General features: G+C 42.2%; 1 protein-coding gene and 1 pseudogene across 5 annotated transcripts in view; one reads left to right on the top strand and one right to left on the bottom strand.

Annotated features, from left to right (window-relative positions):
• The window catches only part of ELMO1 (engulfment and cell motility 1), a 592,800-nt gene that overhangs the window by 556,781 nt on the left and 10,811 nt on the right, over positions 1–25,208 (bottom strand). The gene's annotated exons all lie outside the window — the stretch shown is intronic.
• On the top strand, positions 6,701–6,840 carry LOC115831061 (annotated as a pseudogene).

Raw genomic sequence — 25,208 nt, 5'->3', positions numbered from 1 at the left:
CCAGCCCCAGTCCAGCCTTCAGATGACTGCAGCCCCAGCTGACATCTGACCACCACTTCACAAGGGACCCTTAGCCAGAACCACCTGGCTAAGCTGCTCCTGGGTTCCTCAACCACCAAAATTATGAAAGAGAATAAATGATTCTTGTTGGGTCAAGCCACTAAGTTTTATGGTGATTTGTTAAACAATAATAAGTCACTAATAGGAGACATAACTTGACCGATTTTTTTTTTTTAATATTTTAACTGCTTCACAACATTTAGGCTCAAGATTGTTAATACTTGCTCTGTCTGAAATCCCCCCTTTTCTCCCTTCCCCTTGCACACAAGACTTTCCTCATCTCTCCAGGAATCTTTCCTTGCCTTCTCCAAGCCCAAGAGCCCTTTTTCCAAGCCTAGCTTTCCTCTTCGTCCTTTGTATTGTGCCTGTCTCAACTCCCTGACGAGACTGAAAGACCAGGAAGGCTAAGGAAGTCTCGTTCAACCTTGAATCCACAGAAAATACCTTACACATGGTGGGCCTTTGGTTGATTTACTGAACAAAAGAAGAAAATACCAGTTGGTGCAACCTGGCAAGCAGGACAATCACCAAATGAACCAAACTGTCTGAAGATATTTTTCACTTCTCAGAAGAAATCCCCTTGGCCAAAAATGAGCATCCATGTAACACGCAAAGTATGCCCTTAGCTCTCTTTTTTTTTTGCCATCTAAATTTCCAGCCTGTCACTCAGGAAAACACCCTTCAGCACTTTCCTTTTTGGGGGGCAGTTGTGGGGGAGACAGAGTCTCGCTCTGTCACCCAGGCTAGAATGCAGTGGCGTGATCTCAGCTCACTGCAACCTCTGCCTCCTGGGTTCAAGCGATTCTTGTGCCTCCGCCTTCCGAGTGGTGGGGATTACAGGCACGCACCACCACGTCTGGCTAATTTTTGTATTTTTAGTAGAGACGGGGTTTTGTCATGTTGCCTATTCTGATCTGGAACTCCTGGTCTCAAGTGATCTGCCCACATCGGCCTCCCAGAGTGCTGGGATTAGAGATGTGAGCCACCACACCAGGCCACTTCAGCACACCAAGAACAGAGGGAAACTGTGAAGTAGCAAAGTGAAAAGGTATATGACAGAAGTCAATTTACCTCCACTTTAATATCAAAATAATGATATTTTAATATAATTAATATCATTTAATATCAAAATAATATTAAGTGAATGATTCCATAATGAATCATGGAATTCATTTGAATGATTCCTTCCATTCATTATCCACTAAGAAAATTAGAAAACATTCTTTGATATTAGCAGCCAACATCAATATCTTATCAGGTCTGTGGGATTGGTAATGGGAAATTGAAATATGCTAAACAGTACCTCTTAGTATCCTGCTGGAAAATCTTTCTATGCTTAGGGACAACTACAGAAATATTCACCAAAAGTATCTGAGGGGGAAAACCCCTGTACATTACATGTAGAATATCAACACCTACAAGGTGGAGAAGAGAGAGGATGGATAAATTCATTAATCTAAATTAAGCATATCCAGGTCACTGGCTATGGTGGATACTTGTTGGGGCACACATACGCCAAGTCACTCTTCTTAAAAATTACCTAATGTTTGTTCTGGCATTCTCTGATCGCCACCCTGCCGGTGTGTTGGGGGAATCTGCCTGTGGCCAACTCCAAAGTCCAATCCTGTTTGGCAGAGACAGAAAAAAGAAACCCTAAATGACCCAGAGAGTGGCTGAATCAACCTAATTCTGTAGCTCACCATACCTCTAATCTTTTCAATGATATAAGCTTTTATTGTTTAAGCCAGTCGACATTCAATTTTCTGTTTCTTACCATCAAAGTCATCCTACCTGCTGCATTGGAAAAATCTACCACACATCCCTGGGTGCGTTACAATGAACCTTTCCCCGTGGGAATAAAACAAGAGCAAATAAAGAAGTAAACACTGGGCAGGAACATTGCAAAAACACTAATAATCCTTTTTCTTTTTTCCTGCAGACTGCAATGCACGTAGCGTGCATTAAAAATCTTGAGAAATATCTAAAGCCAAAAAAGCTATTTAATGGTTTAAACCAGTTATCTAAGTTGATTTGACCTTGGTATTACTAATTACACAAAACCAAGTAATATCCTACCTTCTGATATACACACTTTGGGGCCGTAGTATTCATCTTCATGGCAAGTAAGTGATTCTTGGTTATATGCATAGAAAGCCTGTTAATTTTTAAATCCATCCTAATTTCTCTTGCAATCTGGAGACCTGTTGGACTATCTCTCACTGCTTTCAGCTACTGCCTGAGCAAATAAGCATGCATGTACTCCTGAACAAAATAGATTGAGCAAAGCGAATCTGTGGCCCCCAAAGTTATGTTACGTGAAAACACAGAGGTCTTTGGAATCACTGAAAAGTTCTGGGCTATATGTGCATTTCTGTCTTCAGATGCAAAGATGTCCCTACATCTTCAATATCAAGAGTGTAGGGTTTAAGAGCATAGTTCCAGAGTCAGAGACTATGTGAGTTCAACTCTTGGCTCTACCACTTTTAAATGTGTTGACTTGGCAAGTTTATTTCCCCAGTCTCAGGTCCTTATTATAAAATGTGAGTTACGATAGACAGTATGTAAAGTCCAGCATGGATATAAAAATTAAATGATCATAAAAATAATTCATCTAAAGCAGGCAGCACAGTGCCTAGCACATAATAAATGTACAACATACATTTCTTGCTGTGATTGTAATACCTGCAATTGATACTGAAAAGGAAAATAATTAATGCATGAAAAAATGTATCTTCCCAAAGATATATCAGGGCTTCAGGGAAAAGAAACATGAATTAAAGTAATAATAACTCTCAATATAAAGTGAGTGGATCCAACCTAAAGTTAAACATTAATTCTTGATTATTTGCTTTGGGAAGAGGAAAGAACAGAGTACATTAAAAATAAATAATACCCCAACAACTCATAAACCCAATAACTACAGCACAGCTTCAACATGTCTTAGAACAAAATTCCCAAAACAACAAGAGACCCATATACAAATTAAGTTAAAAACATATTCCATAATGAAATCTACAGTCCTAAAAACCAGCATTTCAGATTATCAGTATCATTAAATGAGCACACAAATCCAAAACTGTGTTTTCAGATTTGCAGCTGACCTATAACAGAAATAAACGAAGTAACTAAAGATAATTCCTTTATTGGGCTTCCATCTAAAGCTAAGCTTTACTTAGGCTTTCAAATTGTTGCACTTACTTCCTAAATCAGATATGCCACCAAAACTGCCCACTTTTGTCAACTGTCAGGAAAACTGACAATACAAAGTTCACAGAGACGAAGCAGGGAAGAAAATAGCAATTTGACTTGCAGTCCACTCTCAGGTTTTAACCGTATGGAAAATTTTATATACACATATATTTTCCAAAGTTATGGAATATGGTTTAGAATCTCAGGAATCCCATTCTCACTGAATAATTAAACTGGGAGAATGAGAAGTTTCACACCATGACAATGCCACTGTCAGAACTTACTGAACCCCAGAAAGGACTTATGGCCATCTCACCCAGAGGAGCAGGCTTGTCCATACACACGCACAGACCACAGTATGAATGATGCCCCTGGAACTGGGCAATGCATAAATCCATTTCTTAGATTTCCACCCTAAAAGGAGGGCCACATTTGCTTAGAACAACTCAAGGCCTAGATTCTCTGGAATTTTCCCAAGAAAGTTATTTTGCATTTGCTTACAATTTGAAAGCCTAAGTAAAGCTTAGCTCTAGATGGAAGCCCAGTGAAGAAAGTATCTCTAGTTAGTTCATTTATTTCTGTTATAGGTCAGTTGCAAAGAGTAGCCTAAGAGATTTTAATCAAGCAAACACTTGGAGCAAAATTAGTGCTGACAACAACCTTGTAAGCAAAATTTGCGTGCAGGTGAGTCAGAATGTGTTTTGTGGCACTGAAGAAGTTAACCACCTGTCCTATCAACAGTGTTTACTTCTGTGTTTGGCTCATTCACTTCCTCAATTTCTCCACAAACTTAGCTTATGAAATCAAATGACTGCAAGCGACTAACTGTAAAAGCTAAACCCCTACTGAGCAATTTCTAGGAGAGGGATACTCTGCCAAGCATGATTTCATTTAATTCTCTCAACGATCCTAGAAGAGGGCACCATTTTACAGCCAAGGAAACTGAGGCACAGAAGTTTTGCTGGTGGACATACCACTGAAGAGGGAATAGAAAGACTGGACCAGAGGCAGCTGTTATGCGTGGAAAGGTGTCCCCTGAGAAAGACACGTTGAAGTCCTTTCCTGCTATCTGTGAATGTGACCTTATTTGGAAATAGGTCTCTGCAGACATAATCAAGTTAAAACGAGGTCATTTGGGCAGGTGCTAACCCACTAGGACTGGTATCTTTATAAAAAGAGAAAGATGTCTACTAAAAAAATGCAAAAATTGGCCAGGCACAGTGGCTCACGCCTGTAATCCCAGAACTTTGGGAGGGCGAGGTGGGCAGATCACGAGGTCAGCAGATCGAGACCATCCTGGCTAACACGGTGAAACCCCGTCTCTACTAAAAATACAAAAACAAAATTAGCTGGGCATGGTGGCAGGCGCTTGTAGTCACAGCTATTTGGGAGGCTGAGGCAAGAGAATGGCATGAACCCAGGAGGCAGAGCTGGCAGTGAGCCAAGATCACGCCACTGCACTCCAGCCTGGGAGACAGAGCAAGACTCTGTCACAAAAAAAAAAAAAAAAAAGCAAAAATTAGCCAGGTGTGGTGGCACACACCTGTAGTCCCAGCTACTCGGGAGGCTGAGGCAGGAGAATTGCTTGAACCTGTGAGGCAGAGGTTGCAGTGAGTCAAGACCGCACCACTGAACTCCAGCCTGGATGACAGAGCAAGACTGTCTCCAAAAAAAAAGAGGAAAATGTCATGCAAAAACAGACACACAAGAAGGCAGCCATATGAAGATGGAGGCACAGCTTGGAGTGATTCTGCACAAGCCAAGGACCACTCGGGGCCTCCAGAAGCTGGAAGAGGCGAGGAAAGACCCTCCCCTGGAACCTTTAGGCCAGCTCCTTGATTTTGGACTGCTAGTTTCTAGAGCTGTGAGAGAACAAATCTGCATGGTTTTAAGCCACCCAGTTCATCAAAAGATGTAAAGGGAGCCCCAGGAAACAAACTCGACAGTGCGGGCTCTCCCCAGCTATTCTTTCCTGCCTCCGTTTTCTTTCCACTTGACCTGACCTATCTGCTAAGAGACAGAAACCAAAACTTTCATTCCACCTTCTTTTTCTGAACTTGAGATTGCTACAGATAGAAAGTGCAGCACATTTGGAACTGTCTTTAACAGTGTGTTTTTTAAAATTAATTTTCACGTTAGAGCATTCTACCGCCAAGTATTTTCTAGATCAGCTCAGGCATGTCTGCTCCCCATACCTCTACCCCTGACAGCAGCCTGCAGCACCACAGTACTCCAAGCAGTTAGCAACTTCAAAACAGATTTTCAAAGTGCAGTATCTGGTGGCCTGGCCCAGTACATTGCAATAAGGTAAGGCCCATAGGGAGATTCCAGAATCTGGAACTGGATCTGCCCAGGCCCCTGGGGTGAGCAAGACCTCTGGCAAGGAGAGAGAGCTTCGGGAGCGGGAAGAGACTGTGCTGTGCCAGTGCAACTCTGTATCTGGTGAATAGCAACACCGTGGATGTGTCAGAGTCAGCTCAGATAACCTCGGTCAGATGCTGACCTGCAGAAGTCTCAGGCAGGGCCAAGCATGGAGATGGAAAATCCAGAAACACACAGATGCGGGCAGGCAGAATCAGAGAAGTCATCCTGCAGGTATTATAAGGAGGTGTCAGTCATCAGGTTAAGCGCGGGAGGCAAACTGCAGCTTCTGCAGTGAAGGGGCAGTGAGGCGAGATGGGGACGGTAAGAGTCAAGTGCCCAGCTCTCAGGGTGCTGCAGAGGCTAGGATTCGGGCACTTGCAACAAGACTAAGCAGCTACGGAACATGAGTCGAGGGAAGAAGAGCACCCAGCGTGATTGGGATCTCTCCAGTGTTGGGTCCCAGGGTCCTAGAGACTCCCCCAACAACCCCACCCCTAATCCCCAGGGCTGAGCCCGCAGAGGAGGATGCTGGCAGGGAGAACAGAAAGAGCCGCTCAGGATGCAGGCAGGCTCTGACCCAATGTGGACTTCTAAATGCCTTAGCTGAAATGCAGAAAGCATTTTCTGGTAGAACAAGGCTAGGTTTCCAAGCTCGGAGAAAACCCAAAGTAATACTCTTAAAATATTTGTAATTAAAAATCTAAATAGAAGGCTATGCTAATTGAGAAGAGAGTAGTATTTTTTACCTTTGTTAGAGTACTTGGTGAACAGCAGAATTAATTAGGGGAACAGGAGGAAGAAGATGGAGATGCTATCTGGAAATGTCAATATATTCATGGGCTGTTTGTGATTGGATGGGTTTGTTTTGTTTAATCTGTTTTCTACTAAAAATGTATGATTTTTTTCTTTGTTGTCCTCTCAGGGTTGTTGTAAAATTAGATATGAAAATATGTGATAACACTTTGGAAACAGTAAAATGTTAGGGCAAATTAAGGCTGCAATATTGCCATTTACATAGAGGTGTGAGAACTATCACTATTTAAATAATTGTATACAATTTGCTAGATGCAGAAAACTATAAAGATGAGGCCTCCTGGTACTTACCAAGGCTGTCTTCTTACACTGCCTGAAGCAGAGAAAGAGGAAGCAGAGTAAACCTATACCATGTGCACCTCAGCCCAGGCCCTGTGGGTGTGCCTGGTCTGTATTGTAAATGCAGGGAAATGGAGCTGAAGAAAAAAGTACTATAAAGATGAATAAAGTTTGGTCATATGTGTATCATCCAGAGATGACCAGTGGCAATATTTTCATATCGTTTATTTCAGTAATTTTTAGTTTACTTATTTTTACATAACTGAGTTCACACTATTTCACATCATGCTGTTTTCTTTCACTTATACGCATTTTCCCTTGCACAAAACATCCTATCATCATTTGTAATTGCTGCAATATTCCATTGCATGGTGATATAATTCAACCATTTACCGGCCTTTGGAGGATGAGGATGTTTTCATGATTTACACGTACCTAATACAAATCACTGGGGGCTTTCAGAGGCTGAGAGGTAAGGCCCCTGAATCAAAGCACAGGACGAGTCTTGTGCCCTCAGTACCGATAGCCAAACTACCTCCCAGCAAGGCTGCAGTACTGTTCACTCCAAGGGCAATGTGAGAATAGCTGCCCTGGCACACTTCAACAGCACAAAGTGCTCCACGGGGGCACCTAGCAAAGATGGTTTTATTAGGCAGTAAGAAGGGGAAAAACACATTTTATATTTGGACATTAGGAGTAGAGATATATTACCATGAAGCTAAGAAACCGTAATCTTCAGAGCCTTCCACTTGACTGAGCCCTGCCCATTCTCATTCTAAATAAACCATTCACTTTTGTACCTAATTTTGTGTTATTTTCATAAAGGGGGCTCCACAAAATGTGGATGGATCCATCACTGTCTAGGAAGAACATTCGAGGCTGTGTTCGATAAACCAGTGACACTTTCCACAAACACAGAGCTAAACTACATTGCCCGGCCTTTCCTGCATGCGCCACAGCTGGGATTAGGTTCTGGCTAAAGGAAGGTGACATGCTGGCTAGACATTGATGACCTGTGTAACTCCACTGACCACTTTGTTAGAGGACTTGGTGAACAGCAGAATTAATTAGGGGAATAGGAGAATGCAGTTTAAAGTGATAAAATACTTCACTCTTATTGTATTGTCACTGATATTTTGGGGTCATTTATAACAGCTTTTAGCATTAACTACAGTGACTAAAGCAAAGCCTTCCAAAACTTAGCCACACATGACCTGTCCATCTTGCTGGCTCTCTTTGGATGCCTGTATCACAACTGCCTTACTAATTTGGCATCTTTCATTCTTACTTCCAACCCAAGCAAGCAAACTGATTTACACCAAGTGTGCACACTTGTATCTGATGGCCTCAGATTTCACTGCTGCAAACCTGCTTCTGCCAAGCAGTATGTAAAAGTGAAGCCCAGAATTTAAGCCACATCTTCCTCTTAAAAGCACACTTTGAGCAGTACAGACTAAGCTCTTCCTAATGAGGAGATGGAGCAAGTGGCAGAGTTAAACAATTTCCACCAAACACTTTAGAATCCTGAGTTTTCTGCAAAGGAGCACAGATGTTCATATCTCTGACAACAGCCAGAAGCCTCTGCCAACACATCAGCCCATTTCAAGAGAAAAACAGACACAAATACTAAGTATATGCCAAGTTTCCTCTCAAATAGCTTTCTCCCCTGTTTTCTTATTTCATCCAGTTTGACATTCTTTCTACCTTGCCCACCACATATTTTCTGATCTCCCAGTGCTCACCCATTTTGCAATGATCAGCCAGAAGGGCTCAAAATTGCTTGCACCTTTCCGAAATACATTCTGCTCTATATCCAACAACCTCCTCAAGCACCTTATCAAAATATCACAAGTTCCTTTGGGCCACAATTAAAGTTCTCACCCCAGATGCTATAAATCTTTCCCTGTGAGGATAGTCCTCATGATATCAAAGCTAAGAACAGTCAAGCCTGGAGATTCTCGAATATAATCAAAACTTCTAAATGCCAGGCTGTTTTGAAGCCAGCACATCAATTCATTCCTGGATTCTTAGGGGCTGAACATGCAGCAAATGGATGAAGTTGCAAAAGGAAGGCGTGGAAAATTAAAGGCTTTATCAAAACGAGATTGCAATGGATTTTTGAATATTCTTCCAACAGACAGGGATAAAAACAGCCATGCATTATAGACTTCAGCAGAAGAGGGCTGGCCAAAAGGTTAACCATTTCATTGGTCAAAACTGGCCCCTCTGCTTGGAGTTTACAATGCAGTGGGGCTGACCCACAAGAAGCTGGGGCCAAAAGTGATGGGCAGTGGTGTTTCTGACCTGAGTGGGACCAGGAAGCCAACCTATCCTCCCAAAATGTAGACAAGGGGTGCCTCTGTCCCCATACAAAGGATGACCTTTAAAGAATGCAGTTCCCAAGCCAATTGCATTGTGCAACTGAGATATTTGTGGTCTCGTCTGACTGGTTAGCTCTCATGCTTAGAACATCTGGCTAACAAGATTAAAGCCTATCCCAAGATAAGAAAATTAGCTTTCCTCTATTTCAACACCACAGACGCATCCTCATCCCAATTTGAAACAGCTACACAAAGCGGGCAAACAATATTTATTGATTACCCATTATATGCATAGCATCGGGGAATAAATTCAATGGGAAAATGAGCCTGCATTATCCATCAAAGTCTTTTCCAGCCCTGGAAGAGTCTTACTTCTGTGAGTTTAGGAAAAGAATTTACATTTCTCTGGCCAAGAGGTTGGAGTTATTGGCTTAATTCATCAGCTTTTTTTCCCCAAAAAAAATCTGTGCTTCGCTTTGGCCTAAGGGACCTGGTACAAGTCACAACACATCAGCAACATTAATAGAGAAGCTCGTGTGGTTTTCCTGCTTCTCTTAGAGGATTCAGCTGTTCGCAGGAGTATACAAGACTTTTAGGGAATTTTGTTTAGTCATGAAGCAAATGGCTTTCATAATTTTAAATGTTTTGATGGATTTTAAAACACTTAAACAGGTCTACAAGTAGATAGATGAAGCAGGCAACACTTGCCTTCCTATTTAGAAAAAAAAGGTTTTAAAATTCATTTACTGATTGTGTAAACTCCAAAATGTTTTCTAGTAATGATGCACTACAAGACTTCTTTGGAAATCTAAAAATCAGACAAGCATGATGCCACACTAAATGAAGTCATGACATCTGAAGATACCCTCAAAGGCCATTTCAGACTCTCTGGGCTTGGGGAAAACCATGTAGATACTTTTCTACCTAGAGTTCATGACAAAAGCTACCATTTATTGGCCACATCCCATGAGCCAAGCCTGTTAAGTCTGCACAGCAAACCCTAGAGGTCTGTATTGTTACCCCCATTTTACAGATGGGGAATTGAGATTCAAAAGCATTACATAACTTGTTTAAATTTTCATATCTGGTAAACCAAGAAAATGGGATTCAGGTCCCACTCCTTCAGGCTCCTGGTGCCATGCTCTTAGTGAGGCACCAATGTCTTCTGTGTTATAGGTTATCACCCTAAAATATATAGGGAAAAACATCGCACTATTTCCCTTCAGTAACATATGTCATAATTTCATCAGACATTCATCTTATAACCTGCAGTAAACTACAGATATGATTAAGCCTGTGTCTCTTTACCTAACGTCTAAAGATACTTCTGAGGCTAAATAAAACTCACAGTTGGCTGGGCGCGGTGGCTCACACCTGTAACCCCAGCACTTTGAGAGGCCAAGCTGGGAGGATCACCTGAGGTCAGGAGTTTGAGACCAGCCTGGCCAACATGGTGAAAGCCTGTCTCTACTAAAAATACAAAAATTAGCCAGGTGCAGTGGTGGGCGCCTGTAATCCCAGCTACTCGGGAGGCTGAGGCAGGAGCATCGCTTGAACCTGGGAGGTTACAGTGAGCTGAGATCGTGCCACTGCACTTCAGCCCGGGTGACAGAGCCAGACCCTGTCTCAAAGAAAACAAACAAACAAACAAACAAACAAACACCTCACAGTATTCTACTGTATTTCATTTTTGAAACACTGATTCCTATTTTTTTATATATGTGTTTGTCTCTTTTCTGCCAGTAGTTTATTTCACTCTACATGGCTTTATGGATCATACCAAAATCAATTCCTTCTCAGGGAAATATTGCCCTGGGAAAACTTAGGTGTCCATAAGAAACCTAGCAAAGAATTTGACAGATAGTGTCCAATTCATTACCCTTTCTCTTTTTTAAAAAACAAATGCCCTCTACCAGAGAAGCCGCATTTCTAATCACTAAAACACCCATCTCTGAAAGTGATGATGCCCTTCCCTTAAACTAAATGATCTGCTCTGGATGAAGTGTGTGTGAGTACTTGCTGGAGGCTACGCTGGGTGGTCATCCTTGGACCTCATGGGTAGGGGTCCCTCTAAAGCAGGGAGTCCCCTGTGGAATGCAGACCAAGGTCCAGTGGGGCACTTGCCCACTTCCCAGGACAACAAAGCAAACTAAGAGGCCAGGAACATGCCACCAACAGATCATCATTTCCTCCAGAGCAAAATGGTCTTCATCAGCCACAAATTCTTTCAAGAAAAAGATAGGCAAGTAGAAAAGCCATATGCTTTGATCTTCTTTACCTTTTCCTGCCAGCACTGACCACCTGGGCAGCTCAAAATCTCCAGTCCAGTGGACTAAAAACTTCTCATACTGTATGAACATTGGCCAGTTTTCCTATGCTAGAAACAAATAATGCAAAGAAAGCTATCATCCTTCCATGAGTCCTTCTCAGTACTCATGCACAGGGATTCAGTATCCCACAGTAGGCTACATAGTTTAGAAAATTGCTAGATGGATGGATTGTGCCATACCCACAGGTATGAGCTGATAAGATTCTGAGTCCTATCCGTTTTATATCTGAACAAACCATATATACTCCTCAAGAATTTGTCAATATTAGCAGTTGGGCTAGGCCTTAGAGATTCTGGCACAATAGCAAAATGGCCAAAAGCCTGGGAATCAAAATATGGTTGTGATCTGAAAATTCCAACCAATGACACAATTTAGCAATGCCGAAAAACCTACAGAGATGATTTTCAAACATTACTCATTTCACAAGTAATCTGTCCTGTAATGAGTGTTCAAGGTCAGTACTGTTCAGAACTGGGTTTCTTAGCAAGGGTGACCAAGAGACCTATTTCAATCTGGGGACTGCTTGGAACATTTTGTTTTAAACTTCCCAAAGAGTAACACACACCAAAACTAATAATTATTATATATTTTTAATAATAATAATCATAAACCATTTTGTTATAGAATGGGAAAGATTCCAATCCATCAACAGCTCATTCAACTAATATTTACTGAGGCTGTGTTATCACTGCCTCATACTAGAAACTGGGAAAACAAAGATGAAAGATGAAAAAGGCAAGCCCTCTGCCTTGAGAAGACCCAGGAAATGCTAGGGTTTCCAGTCTTCATAGATTTATGGTTTTCTTAGCCAATTCAGGATGCTCTAACAAAGTACCATAGACTAGGTGGCTTATCAACAACAGAAATTTACTTCTCATAGTTCTAGAGGCTAAAAATGTGAGATCAGGGTGCCAGCAGGGTTGGGTTCTGGTGAGGGCACTCTTCTGGGCTGTGGACTGCCAACTTCCCATTATGTCTCATGTGGCAGAAAGGGCAGCAGAGAGCTCTCTTGGGTCCTTTTTATAAGGGCACTAATGCCAGAGGGCTCCACCCTCAGGACCTAAGACCCTCCCAAAGACCCCACTTTCTAATACCATCATATTAGGTATGAGGATTTCAACATAAGAATTTGGAGGGGTGGGGGTGTGGGCACAAACATTCAGTCCATCGTGATTGCTATCCAAAATTATTTACATGTGTCTCCTTATATCTGTGTCTTGCCCACTGGTTCAATGTTGTGCCACCAATTCCCAGCATGCTTGGCACATAGGAGGCAGTGGATGTCTATCTGTTGAATCAATAAATTAATTAATGACATAAGCTCTGCCAACAGCTAGTTTTGGCTTTGGCCAAGTAATCACAAACCTCAGATTTCCCATGTGTAAAATGAGTTTAAAATGTTAGATTCCCCAAATAGGTGCTCCACAGAGTATTGGTTCTGCAAAATGTAATGGGTTTTATTGGAGAAAAAGGGAACCTGTGGCTAAGTGAGTTTGAAAAACATCAATATTACAAAAGAAAGCTGATTTCTACCTGAGTCTTCTCCATCTATAATATGCTGATATACTGAGAACTTCTCAGGGGATGTCCTAGGCAGAGTCCCCCACTCCAATGAGGCTATAAAAATCATCGTTTGCAAGTCTCCAGAACAAGGCTCTGGACCCTCATGTGTAGCAGTTTAACACCAACAAAAGGATCCATTCTTCAACATCTTTGATGTCAACTATTCTCAGGGAGCTAAGATGGACAGAGGTGTGGTCCCTCCTTCATCTCAGCTCTTTCTGGCTCTATGGCCCTGGACAAGTTACTCAACCTCTCTAAACTTAGAGTTCTCTCTCTCTCTCTCTCCTTCTTTTTTTCTTTTTTTTTTTTTTTACTGAGATGGAGTCTCATTCTGTCACCCAGGCTGGAGTGCAGTGGCACAATCTTGGGTCACTGCAACCTCCACTTCCCTGGCTCAAGCGATTCTCCTGCGTCAGCCTCTGAAGTAGCTGGGATTACAGGTGCCCACCACCAAGCTCAGCTAATTTTTGTATTTTTAGTAGAGACGGGGTTTCACCACGTTGGCCAGGCTGGTCTCGAACTCCTGACCTCAGGCGATCCACCCTACTTGGCTTCTCAAAGTGCTGGGTTACAGGTGTGAGCCATCACACCCATCCTGTATTTGCTATAAAATAAAATACTAGTAGTAATTAATTCACAAAAGGCCTGTAGTGAGAACTAAATGAGATAACATATATAAATCACTTGGTACCACTCACAGGAGACGCTCTGTAAAGGTCAGCTCTCCTTGTTATTATTCACAAACATATCAGCATCTCGTTTGGATTCCAGTCTCAAGGTCACCAACAGGTAAACTTTGGCAAGTCAGTCCTTGTCTCGCCTCAGAAGTGGCACAGACAAAATCCAGGTTTTGGCTTACATCAGTGTTTCCCAAACTCTAGTTCTTCAAAGACCATTTCCCAGCCCTATTTTACTCAGTATTTCTCTGACAATTATTACATGTTAGTCTCATCCTAAACAAGGACATCTAGGAAATCACAGGTTTGATGTCCTTGTTATTCTTTTTCCAAGACATATGAAAATGAATAAAAAACTATTTAAATACTTCTTAAAAGCCAGCATTATACCTAACTCATTTTCAATGCCATACACTGAGAAACATTTACTCAGGATTTTTATCCAAGATCCTTCTGCTAAAAAGATTCTACATCTTTCTCCTGAAAAAAAAAATCACAAACTAACCTTTGCAAACACTAACCTGAGCCCCCTAAGGCAATACAGTAGTTCAGACCACAAGGGGGTCTTCTTTAGAAACTAGATTCAAATCTAGTTTCTGAACTAAACATCTGAACATCAGAGATCACACAAGGTGCGGAGATGACTCTACGGCTTTCCAAAGAAAGAATGACATCAACTTCCAGAATACAGTGACATCTCTGTGATGTGCTACATTAGCTGAGATATGAGGAGGCATTTTTAAAGATATGTTTCAGGCTAAGACTTTTTCAAATTCTAAAACTAAAATTCACAAAAAGCCATTGCTCTTCCTCCAGGAAAAACACCTGCTGTAGAACTCTTGCAGCTCTGCGTGGAATAATCCTGTCACCTCAGTCCGGGTCAGCAGTGACCAACACTGAAATGTGTCACAGATCACTCTGATAGGAATATCACCCTCCTTCAGATGCCACAAAAACCAACACCATTATGGGATGGCTGAAGATCTATAAAAATATTTTAGATTAGTCATAAATAAAATGACTCAGGATGATATTCTGCAAACATTTTATGGACTCCAAACATTAAGCATTTTCAAAAGTAAAAGTGAGCCTAAGTGGCAGTGGATAATATCGTTATTTTTGCTTTTAACTGCAATTATTCCTAAGCCCTTTTAATAGCTGTCACTTATTCATTTCCAGGCTGTAGCAAATTATAGTAAGAGGAGAAGGGAGCTGACAGCTCATTTCTTCTGTGAATGGCATGCTCTGCCATTTCTGCAAGGCCTATGGGCCCTACTTTATGGCACATTCACCATCCCCAGGAAAATCCTGCTAAAAGAAGCAATAAAGACAATAGTGCTCAAGTCTGCCAGCTTGGAGGCTTTGGGTACTCCAGCAGAGTTTTCCAGGCCTCCATGCATTCTGATCAATAGGGGAGAAAAATAAGTTATCCCCATAGATACCCCAAAGGCATTTTATCTTTTTATCTTCATGAAGGATGTATGCTTGGGGTGTGTGTGTGTGTGTGTCTGTGTGTGCACACACACATGTTGGAGGGGAACAGAGACAGCTGGTTTCATTTGATAGGAATTAATAATGCAGGTATTATTAATATCATAAACCTCATCATCTTAGGACACATATCCCAGTGAAAAGAGAACTAGGTCGAAGGCACAAAACAGTTCATAAAAAATAAAATATTTTTGAATCTAAAATAGCACCGAATAAAAAAAAACTGAGTGATAACTTTTGGCACCTAGAAAATGGTGCAGCCTGTCCCTAAATATTAAAGTAGTATGAATATAAAAACAACTTTTAAGAGGAGCTTTGAGAACTCAAGCTAATGAATCCAGTTATGTTGCTGCTTGGCAGTCTTAACTAAATGGAACATTCGACTCCAGACAGGGATTGGGCAGAACCAGCTAACCAATGTGTATATGCCTGGAGCCAATCTCATCTGTGTCACCAGAGCGATAATCAGAATCCAGAACCTTGGAATGACATTTCTTTTTGCAATATTGGTTCTTTTTTAAGTCAACATGTAGCCTAAAGATCAAAACAATCAAATGAAAATGTGTATTAGAAAGACCTCTAGGAAATATTTTCCACCACGTCTCCAGAAATGCAAAGACCCAACAGATGAAAGAAGAGCAATCCTGAAATTAATTGCTGCTCAGAAGATCAGCTTTTTACTTTTTAATTAACATTCTGTCCTTAATCCAAGAGCCAGAAGAAAAACATACGATGTATAGTGCTTATGCACCTCTTATGGGGAAGTGTTAACCTTTCTTCCTCAGCCTTTCTCTATTTTCATCAAAATGTGTTTAAATTTAAGATGCAGTCTTGGCAGAGTGTGTAGCTCGGTGATGCAAATAGTGTGGGATGGTGCCACCCAGAACTCCATGTGTGGGAGAATAACTAGGAAATCAACTTTCCTTTTCTCTGTGCAACTCTATTTCATCCAGAGGAGGATGTGGGCACACGTACTGCAGGTTGTTGTCGTTGTTTTTATTTTTTCCCAACTGGGCAAGGAAGGAGGTATAGAGAGGAAAAGCCAAGTGATATTTTGGAAGGATTTGCAAAACACCTGGGTTTAAACTGTCAGGATCCAACTTGTCTTCTTTCCAACTCACCTCCTTCAGTGATTCCACATCCATTCTGGGTACTGCAGACTAAGGGATGGATTTGCAAAACCCCTGGGTTTAAACTGTCAGGATCCAACTTGTCTTCTTCCCCACTCACCTCCTTCAGTGATTCCACATCCATTCTGGGTGCTGCAGACTAAGGGATGGAATAGTTACCCCTGTAACAGTCATAGATGTGGTAGGAAGAGGCTGGCACAGATCAGGCATCACAATGAGCAATCCCAAATACGTTGGAGTGATTTGTTTGAAACATCTCTTAAATCTTTCCTAGAGGTGCTAACAGGCAGGGAAAAGGGCTGATCTTCAGTTTCACCACTCTCTCATCTGGTCAGCTCTGAAAATCCCCTGCTGGGCATATTCTACATGCCAGGCAGGGGGCAGAGCACAGAGGATGCACAGATGACTGGCTACAGTACCATCACTATGTTCAGGTGCTCTCAGGCCAGCAGGGGAGATGGGAGAGTGAATGAACTGATGCATTTTGTTTTTGTTTTTCTTTCTTGCACAGAGGCATGAAGTAATAATCCTCTATGGAGGGCTGCTCAGTTAGAGGCCAAGAAGGTTTTCTGGAAGAGACATTTAAGATGGCATTGGGATGTGAAGGATGAGGAATGGAACTAGAGGGAAGAGGAACATAGAAGACATTCAGGGCATCCCTAAGAGGGCTTCAGATACAATTACCTGGTGCAGAGTCTTTGTATAAATAGAGATTTTAGGAAATTACTCCAGAATCAGAATTTCTAGTGATGAGATCCCAGATTCTAGTTTTTGCAAGCTGCTGAGATGATTCTGAATGCAGCTGACTGACCTACAGATTTGTGTTTGGGATCCATCAATCACACCTAGCAACCTCCCTCCACATTTATAAATAGCTGAGAAAAATTTGGCATTGAGGGAGAGCACAGATGATAGTCAGGTTCAGCCCCAAGAATAGGGCTCTGGCCTCTTGATTCCAAATTCAATGTCTGGACCACCAGTCCCCGAACAGCTCCACCAGGAACATCATTTTCCATGAAGCACATCTTTGGCTAACAGGACAGAGGCCTCTTCTGCCATCCCCACCTGGGTTTCTGCCTGCATGAGAGTATCAGCCACGCGTTACAGCTGTGCCCATTGCGACCTCATCTTCCCCTGCAGAGGGCAAAGGCACTCCACATGTATCGTCATTTCCTGCCTCAAGTGCTCGAAGAATGAGTTAATGAATGAAGTCCACAAATAGGACTCACAAAAGGCACTCTTCAGAGGCTATGGGAAGTATAAAAAAGGTCGCCTCTCCCAGACAGACCTTATTTTCTCTGAATCGACAAAAAACCAAAATCCAGAAATCAAATTGCAATACTGAAAAACACAGCAAAGTTGAAATTTAAGTCTTAATGCAAACGACAGAAAATGCTGTGAAATTTCTTTGCATCTGTGAGCTCACCGTTGTCTCCTAATTCCATCCCTTTCAACCAGCAATGGCCTCTGGCCACAGAATTTTGGAGAAGAGGTTCAAAACTCATACATCCTCTCACATCTACTGTGTGCCGGCCGAGGCCGAAGAACTCTGCTGTTCGTTGATTATATTTTTTCATTTTATCTTGACAACCACACACTGGCATCATTTCCATCTATATAAGAGGAAACAGAAGCTATGAGAACTTAATAAATTTCCCCTAAGTCACAGAGCAAGTGGGTGGTGATTAATTTCAACCTGGATCTGTGTAGGTCTGGATCCCACAAGGCAGCTCAGGGAAGTGTCTAAGGGAACAAATGCGACCAAGCCTCACAACAGGTACAAAGCCTGATTGAGCACTTTCTAGTGTGGCATAGTTACCTTAATGGACAGCAAGGTCAACACAGCAATCAGAGTAGTCTACCTTGGCCAGGTGCAGTGGCTCCTTCCAGTAATTCCAGTGCTTTGGGAGGCCAAAGCAGGAGGCTAACTTGAGGCCAGGAGTTTGAGACCAGCATGGGCAACATAGCAAGACCCCATCTCTACAGAAAATAAAAAGATTAGCTGGGCATGGTGGTGCATGTCTATAGTCCTAGTTACTCAGGAGGCTGAGGTGAGAGGATGGCCTGAGCCCAGGAGTTCAAGGCTGCAGTGAGTTATGACTATGCCACTGTACTCCAGCCTGGGTGACAGAGCAAGACCCTGTCTCTAAAAAAAAAAAAAAAAAAAAATTAATTAATTTAAAAAAGAATGGTCTAACTTGCACAGGGCTATACTGTTGGCTGGATGATCATAGTGTCTCTAAAAGTGGGAATAGATGAGAAGCCCACTAAATTTCTACTTGATGTGTATAAGTGGAAAAGTTCTAGGTCAAGTGAACAAAAGTCTAATCTGAATAATAAAAATAGTCATGGTCCCTCAACCAATCCTCAGACTTGAGAGTCAGTTTACAGTGAGTTTACACTGGCTCAACTAGAATGAAAGGAAGGCTGGGTCCCTTTGAAATAGGACCCTGGTACACTGCCAGAAATATATTCTGTTAATCTTTCTCCCAGCCTTCCCCAAGAAGACCTATGTAGAACCTTTTACCAGGGTAACTGCGCACTGGGGAAAAAGGAATAATGAGATGTTTTGGGAAGTAATGGACAATGGCTCTGAACTAACACTAATTCCAGAATACTGAAAACATCACTGTGGCCTCAGGTAGTAGGGACTTATGGAGGCCAGGTGATCTACGAAGTTTCTTTGTTTTTTTGTTTGTTTGTTTTTTGTTTTTTGACACGGGGTTTCGCTCTTGTTGCCCAGGCTGGAGTGCAATGGTGTGATCTAGGCTCACCACAGCCTCCGTCTCTCAGCCTCAAGCGATTCTCCTGCCTCAGCCTCCCGAGTGTCTGGGATTACAGGCATATGCCACCACGCCTGGCTAATTTTGTATTTTTAGTAGAGACGGGATTTCTCCATGTTGGTCAGGTTGGTCTCGAACTCTTGACCTCAGGTGATTCGCCCACCTCGGCCTCCCAAAGTGTTGGGATTACAGGTGTGAGCCGCCGCACCTGGCCTGATCAATGAAGTTTTAGTTCAGGTCCACCTCACAGTGGGCCCAGTGGGTCCCACACCTCATCCTATGGACATTTCTTAAGTTCTGGAATGAATAATTGGAATAGGTACGCTCAGCAACTGCCAGGTTCTCCACACTGGGGAAGCAAGGAGTTGTTTGGTTATTGTACTTGTACTGAGGGAGAAAGGGGATGTGAAAGGTCTGAGAATGTGGTTCCAAAGCCCTGAATGTGCTCCATTTCCAGAGTGAACGAGAACACTTAAGTTGGGGGTTTACCATGTGTGTGCTGCTTGGCTTATAAGAAATGGGCTCAGCTCTGCACTTGAATATCAGGATAAATTGTTCCAGAGATGAAGAGCCAAGACACTATCAAGTTTCAATTGCTAGCTGAAACCCCTGATAACTGCTAGAAAAATAATATGCAATTATACTCTAGAAACGTATATTATCAAGGCCACGGTGCTCTCAGAATGTAATAAATGAAATGTGGGTAACCACACATGTGGTAAAAAATCCCAACCCCCAATGTGTATCACAGATGCCTCGTCACCCACAGGCACTGGGGAGGGAGGGAGGAAAAAACAGACGCTTCAAATTCAACACTGGCTGAACCGTGGATGAAGGGACAAAAAGCCAAGAAACGTTTTCTATGTTCTTTCCAGTTATGGTCTTCAAATGTCTATGCCCTGTAGGCTCTTGAGTGACTAGGAGAGAATTATAAGTAGACAAGCAAGTAAGAATACTTCTGCAGAGAGTAATGCAATGACAAAATGTTGGTTTCTTCTTCTGTAATGTTCGTTATATCTAGAGCGGATTTTGGCACAGTGGAATGACACTAAGGCAGTAACTATTGCCTCCTAGGGTTAGGGCATTGCACGGCCGTGTGCCTCCCCAACACCCAGAGGCTCCTTAATCAGTGACCTTGGGTCTTCAGCAAAATTGAGGACAGCAAGAGTTACATGCCAGGCATCCCTAAATAGAATATCCCCAGGGCCCTTACTCAAAGACGAAGGAACAATTTTAAAGGACTGTTAAAAGGACGCAGTGCTCACATACATGGAAAATAGTGCTTCTGTCTACAGACATTTACTGAGTACTTCTTATAGGCTCAGCCTGGGAACACCTGCTGTGAGCCCTCCAGGCTACTGAGGGAGAAGGACATGAAACAGAGTGTGAAACAGCACGATCAATGCCAGCACAGGGAAGCACTTCATGTGTCCAAGGAGCAAATGCCAGAAGTCACGGAAGGTTCTCAGAGGAGGTGACCATCCACACATATCGTGGGGTCCAGGCACTTCACTCACAAAGGAAGCCAGGGGCGTCTCTCTCCCGGCCCACCAAACTGCCAGACACCTCTGGCATGACTTCTCTTTTGCTTGGTGTTTCCCCTTAATATTCACTTCAACCCGATTTCACCTGATTAGGAATTCTGGGGTCTTATGCTCACTTGCAAGGGAAGAAACATGAGCCCACCTTATCCCTCACTGCTGGCTTCTGAGCAATATTTGAAGACAGGCCCCAGGAAGCAGGGTGCCTCAAGGAAAGCCCCCCAAAAACGAATTCTCCTGGTGTCTCTGAGTCTTTATGTCCCTGAAAACAATTCCCTATTTTGGCAGTCATGAACTAGTCTCTCCCCGTACATGCCCTGTCTCCTGCTGCAGGGGACAAAATAAGTAAAATCTACAGAGGGGCTTCTCATCTCCCCTCCTCATCAGGCCAGGCTAACCCACCCACTCAGAACCCCTGCCTGCCCCCGAACCTCATCTGGGACTTATGGAACAAGATTTTTATCAAACGGCGACAAAGATGAAAAGTAAAATATCAGAGACACACAGAGAGTGAGCCACAGATCTGAGAAAACAGCTGCATATGAAAGGATTAGAAAATAAATGAAAAAAGTAACTCAAAGGATTTAGAATCCATTTCGGATGCACTGGAAGAAAATCCTCCCAGTATTGGGAGAACAGATCCAGGTTCAAACCTGGGCGATAAGGAGGTTCCATCCTCTTCTGGCTGCCTGATTAGGTGGTACCTTGAGGTTTATAATTTCTTTTTACTCACCACTTTCTAGGATGAAAGAAGAGAAAAGTGAAGTCTGGGACCACGTGCACTTGCATCACCTGAGAGGCTGCTAAAAATGCCGTTTCCTGGGTCCCCAGTGATTCTTAAGCATTCTGAAGTCTGAGAACCACAGAACTAGGTACTTCATCATTCCTAAGTGGTTGCATTACCCATGCTAAATCACTCCTTTAAATTGCTGTTTAAAATTTAAAGAAGACACTAGTGGCTAAATTGATTCTTTTAGAAATGGTTAGATTCTAACAGGAGTGATTGTACAGTCACATTGTGACCAATTTTAAATGATGTAAAATTTCCACATTGAAGCCAGAAGGATCTTTTCAAAGCATAAATCTGATCACATCACTCCCTTGGGTAAAACTCTTCAGTCACTTCCCTTTGCCCTTTTGATAAAAACTCAGCCCCATGATCCCAATCAGGCCTCCTCTCCAGTCTAATCCACGGCTGGAGTGCTCCCTGCCTCAGGCACTCTGCTCCCCAGTTCCTGCAACATCCAAGGTCAGCCTTTTACACAGCCTTCACGTGCTAGTTGTCTGTACCCAAGAAAATTCTTTCACCCTCCTCCCTGACCTCCCTGACTACATTAATCTCCCTGTTGTAGGTGCCCCCAGCATCAGTAACTTCCCCCTTCAACAGCCCTTAGCAGAGTTTAAACATCACACTTATTTGTGTGATCCTTTGACCAATGCATACTTCCTCCTCTAGTGTATAAGTAGCTCAGCCCATGAAATCAACAACAGGCCTATTTTTCTCTCGGAAGGAGGTTCACCATTGTTTACGGATCACCTAGTACATACACCACATGGTACACAGCAGGTGCTCAATAAATATTTGTGAATTAACAAATGAATATTTCCGTTTGGTCCAAGTGCCGAGGTGTTTACAACTAATTGATCATAATCATTTACAGATTTCTTTGTTCCTTCTCCACTCCCACTGCTTCACTTGTCTAGCTTTGAAAAAGAAAAAGAAGAAAAATAAAGAGTATTTCCAAATCAAATGCTGGAACAAATTCAGGCACACAGTAGCAATTAAGAATTTAAAATACTTTGATCCCTTTCCTGAAAGTTAAAGGCAGCAGTCTCTCCCCAGCCAAGGACTAAAGTCCTAGGGTGGTTTCCACCCCCTGCATATGATCCAATACTCTTCAAAGCACTTATCACTTCTAATGGATGGACCAAACTATTCCTAATACAACTTCCGGATTTCGAAAGGGTGAAACTCAACATTAAAACTACTGTTAGGCCATTTCTCTGTGCCTTGCTTTGATCTAGTCATGAAAAATTGTCTTAAAGATATATGTTGAGATAAAAACAAATCCAAGAATTTTCACAACTTCTTGTATTTTCAGACACCCTCATCTGCATGTCTTATCATTCCCAGGTCCAGACGCCGAGTCTCAGACTGTTTCATTACACACTTGCACATGCTAGAATTGTTAGCAACACATTTGAAAAGATTCGACATGGCCCTAAACCAGTTGACAATAATTATATGACAACACTTATGACTGTGGAAGGATGTCTCGCTGGGTATATAAAGGAATCTCTATTACGTGCTCTTCTCTCTACCATCCTCAGCCATAGCTGGGGTAATGGTTTGCTGCCCCGACGGCGCTCTTTCACACACTCCTGAGGCAGCAAATCTCTCGCCATCCTTCACCAAGCAGCTCAACTCAACACAATGATCCAGTGTAGCAGGTTCAACTGAGGCAAAAATGATGAAAACTTGGCAGCAGGGGTATGTACTATATGGTATGCTGCAGAAAAGAGGGTATGGTTTTGAGTCTATGTGAAGTTGGGCAGCCAGCTTCCCTGACACCTGAATTCCCTCATCTGTAAAATGGGTACATGTTTCAAATCATTTTTAAGCTGCTAGATATTTTGGTATGAACATAACTCTCCAGTGAGTTACTGTAGATCTGTATTTCATTACCTAAGTCTTCCTATGGGTCTTTAAACATCTATTTACCATTAGATTCTATTTCAAGGTACACACCAATCCTGATACATAGAAAAGAGGCATTGCTACACAGCGGACACTGTAGCTGCTGAATAACCCAGGTTTACCACTCTCCTAGGTAAAATAAAGTGACCAGAAATTTTTCACACTGAAGACTGTATATTTGTCAGGTCCAACAAAGATTTGCATACAACCATTAGACAAGTGATTTTTGTGACTATAGTAATGGAAGTCAAGGTAGAGACCAAAAGATACCACTTTCAAAGCACTAATTTGGAGAAGCAGTTTCTGTTTGGCACATGGCTCTCTGACACCCACACTTCTATCCAGGGCATTTTAGTGTCTAGATTAAGGTTTCTCTCTTTTCAACCCACTCCTTAAAAGCTGTTACTAAGTGACTGTTTAATGGGTACATGAGCTACTGCTTAATGAGCTGGTGTGCCTGTAAGCTAGTTGCTGCCTTCCTGAAGAAGCAATAAGTAGAAAAAGCACCCAAACAAACCGGCCATAGCCAGAGAGAGTGATTGGAAATGGAAGCAGGTGGCTTCCACTTAGGTGGCCATAAAATGAATTGTCCAACCCACGGCACTTTGAAAGTGAAAGCTAGTGTAATTGAATGTGCTGGGACAATGGGGCCACACTGGGTCTGTACACTTGGGACTACAGACATTCTTCTTTTATTTTTCTATTTTTATTCCCAGGATAATTTCTAATTTGGTTGACAGCTTGATCATCTGGCTCAGATTAAAGAAGAAAATTTAACAATTTACAACCACCCACCTGCCAATGAATGTTTCAACAGTCCCCTACTTGGTGGAAGGTTCCAAATGATTCAAAAAGGGACATTTCCAAAGCATGAATGGACCTACTGAACCTCCTTTATATGCAACATAATCATATGAAACCCAGTTCAACTGAATGAAATTCCTGACAATTGCTCCTTCACTGTTACTCCAATGACATGGGGTTTCTCCCAGGGCCCCTGTGCACACTTGGACAAATGCAAACAGCCCCAAAAGCTGGAATCAAGAAAAGGGAAAACGCTCCAATGGAGCCATCTCCATTCTCTCCCCGCAAAGTAAAAAAAATTAATAATACAATAAAACAGTAAAATCTCAGGTTAGTTCAAATGGAACTGGGGACATATATTAGAAGAGCTTTCACTTGAGGACCCTAAATTGCTAACTTGAGTCATTACGTCAGTTATTTTAATTCACAGTCAATCATAACTCATCCCAGTCTGTATTTTAACAGTTAGTACTTCTCCTGTACTAGTTTAAGATTCATTTTTAATTAACAAATAGTAATCATTCATATTTATGAGGTACGATTGGATGTATTGATACATGTATACCTAAGGAATGATCAAATCAGGCTAATTAACATATCTATCACTTCAAATATTTAGCATTCCTTTGTGGTAGGAACATTTAAAATCCCCTCTTTTAGCTGTTTTGAAATATACGATATATAATTATTAACTATTGCCACCATGCTGTGTAATAAAATCACCAGAACTTATTCCTCCTGTCTGACTGAAACTTTCTATCTGGCTTTGACCAACATCTCCTCTTTCCCTTGTTTTCTTGAAGAAAAGACATATAAAGCAAATTAATTCTAGTCAAGACTTTAGGAGGAGTTACCTAGGTCACTTGAAGAAAATTAAATACAAAATGCATGTCTTTTTATGATTTTAGCAAGATAGTTTAATAAAGAACCTGAATAGAAGCTACTGAATCGGACCGGGCCCGGTGGCTCACGCCTGTAATCCCAGCACTTTGGGAGGCTGAGGCAGGTGAATCACGAGGTCAGGAGATCAAGACCATCCTGGCTAACACGGTGAAACCTCGTCTCTACTAAAAATACAAAAAAAAAAAAAAAAAAAAAATTGGCCGGGCGCGGTGGCGGGCGCCTGTAGTCCCAGCTACTCTGGAGGCTGAGGCAGGAGAATGGC

The sequence above is a fragment of the Nomascus leucogenys genome, chromosome 17 (assembly GCF_006542625.1).
Source record: "Nomascus leucogenys isolate Asia chromosome 17, Asia_NLE_v1, whole genome shotgun sequence".
NCBI classification, from domain to species: Eukaryota; Metazoa; Chordata; class Mammalia; order Primates; family Hylobatidae; genus Nomascus; species Nomascus leucogenys.
This window is presented reverse-complemented; position numbering and strand designations above follow the sequence as displayed.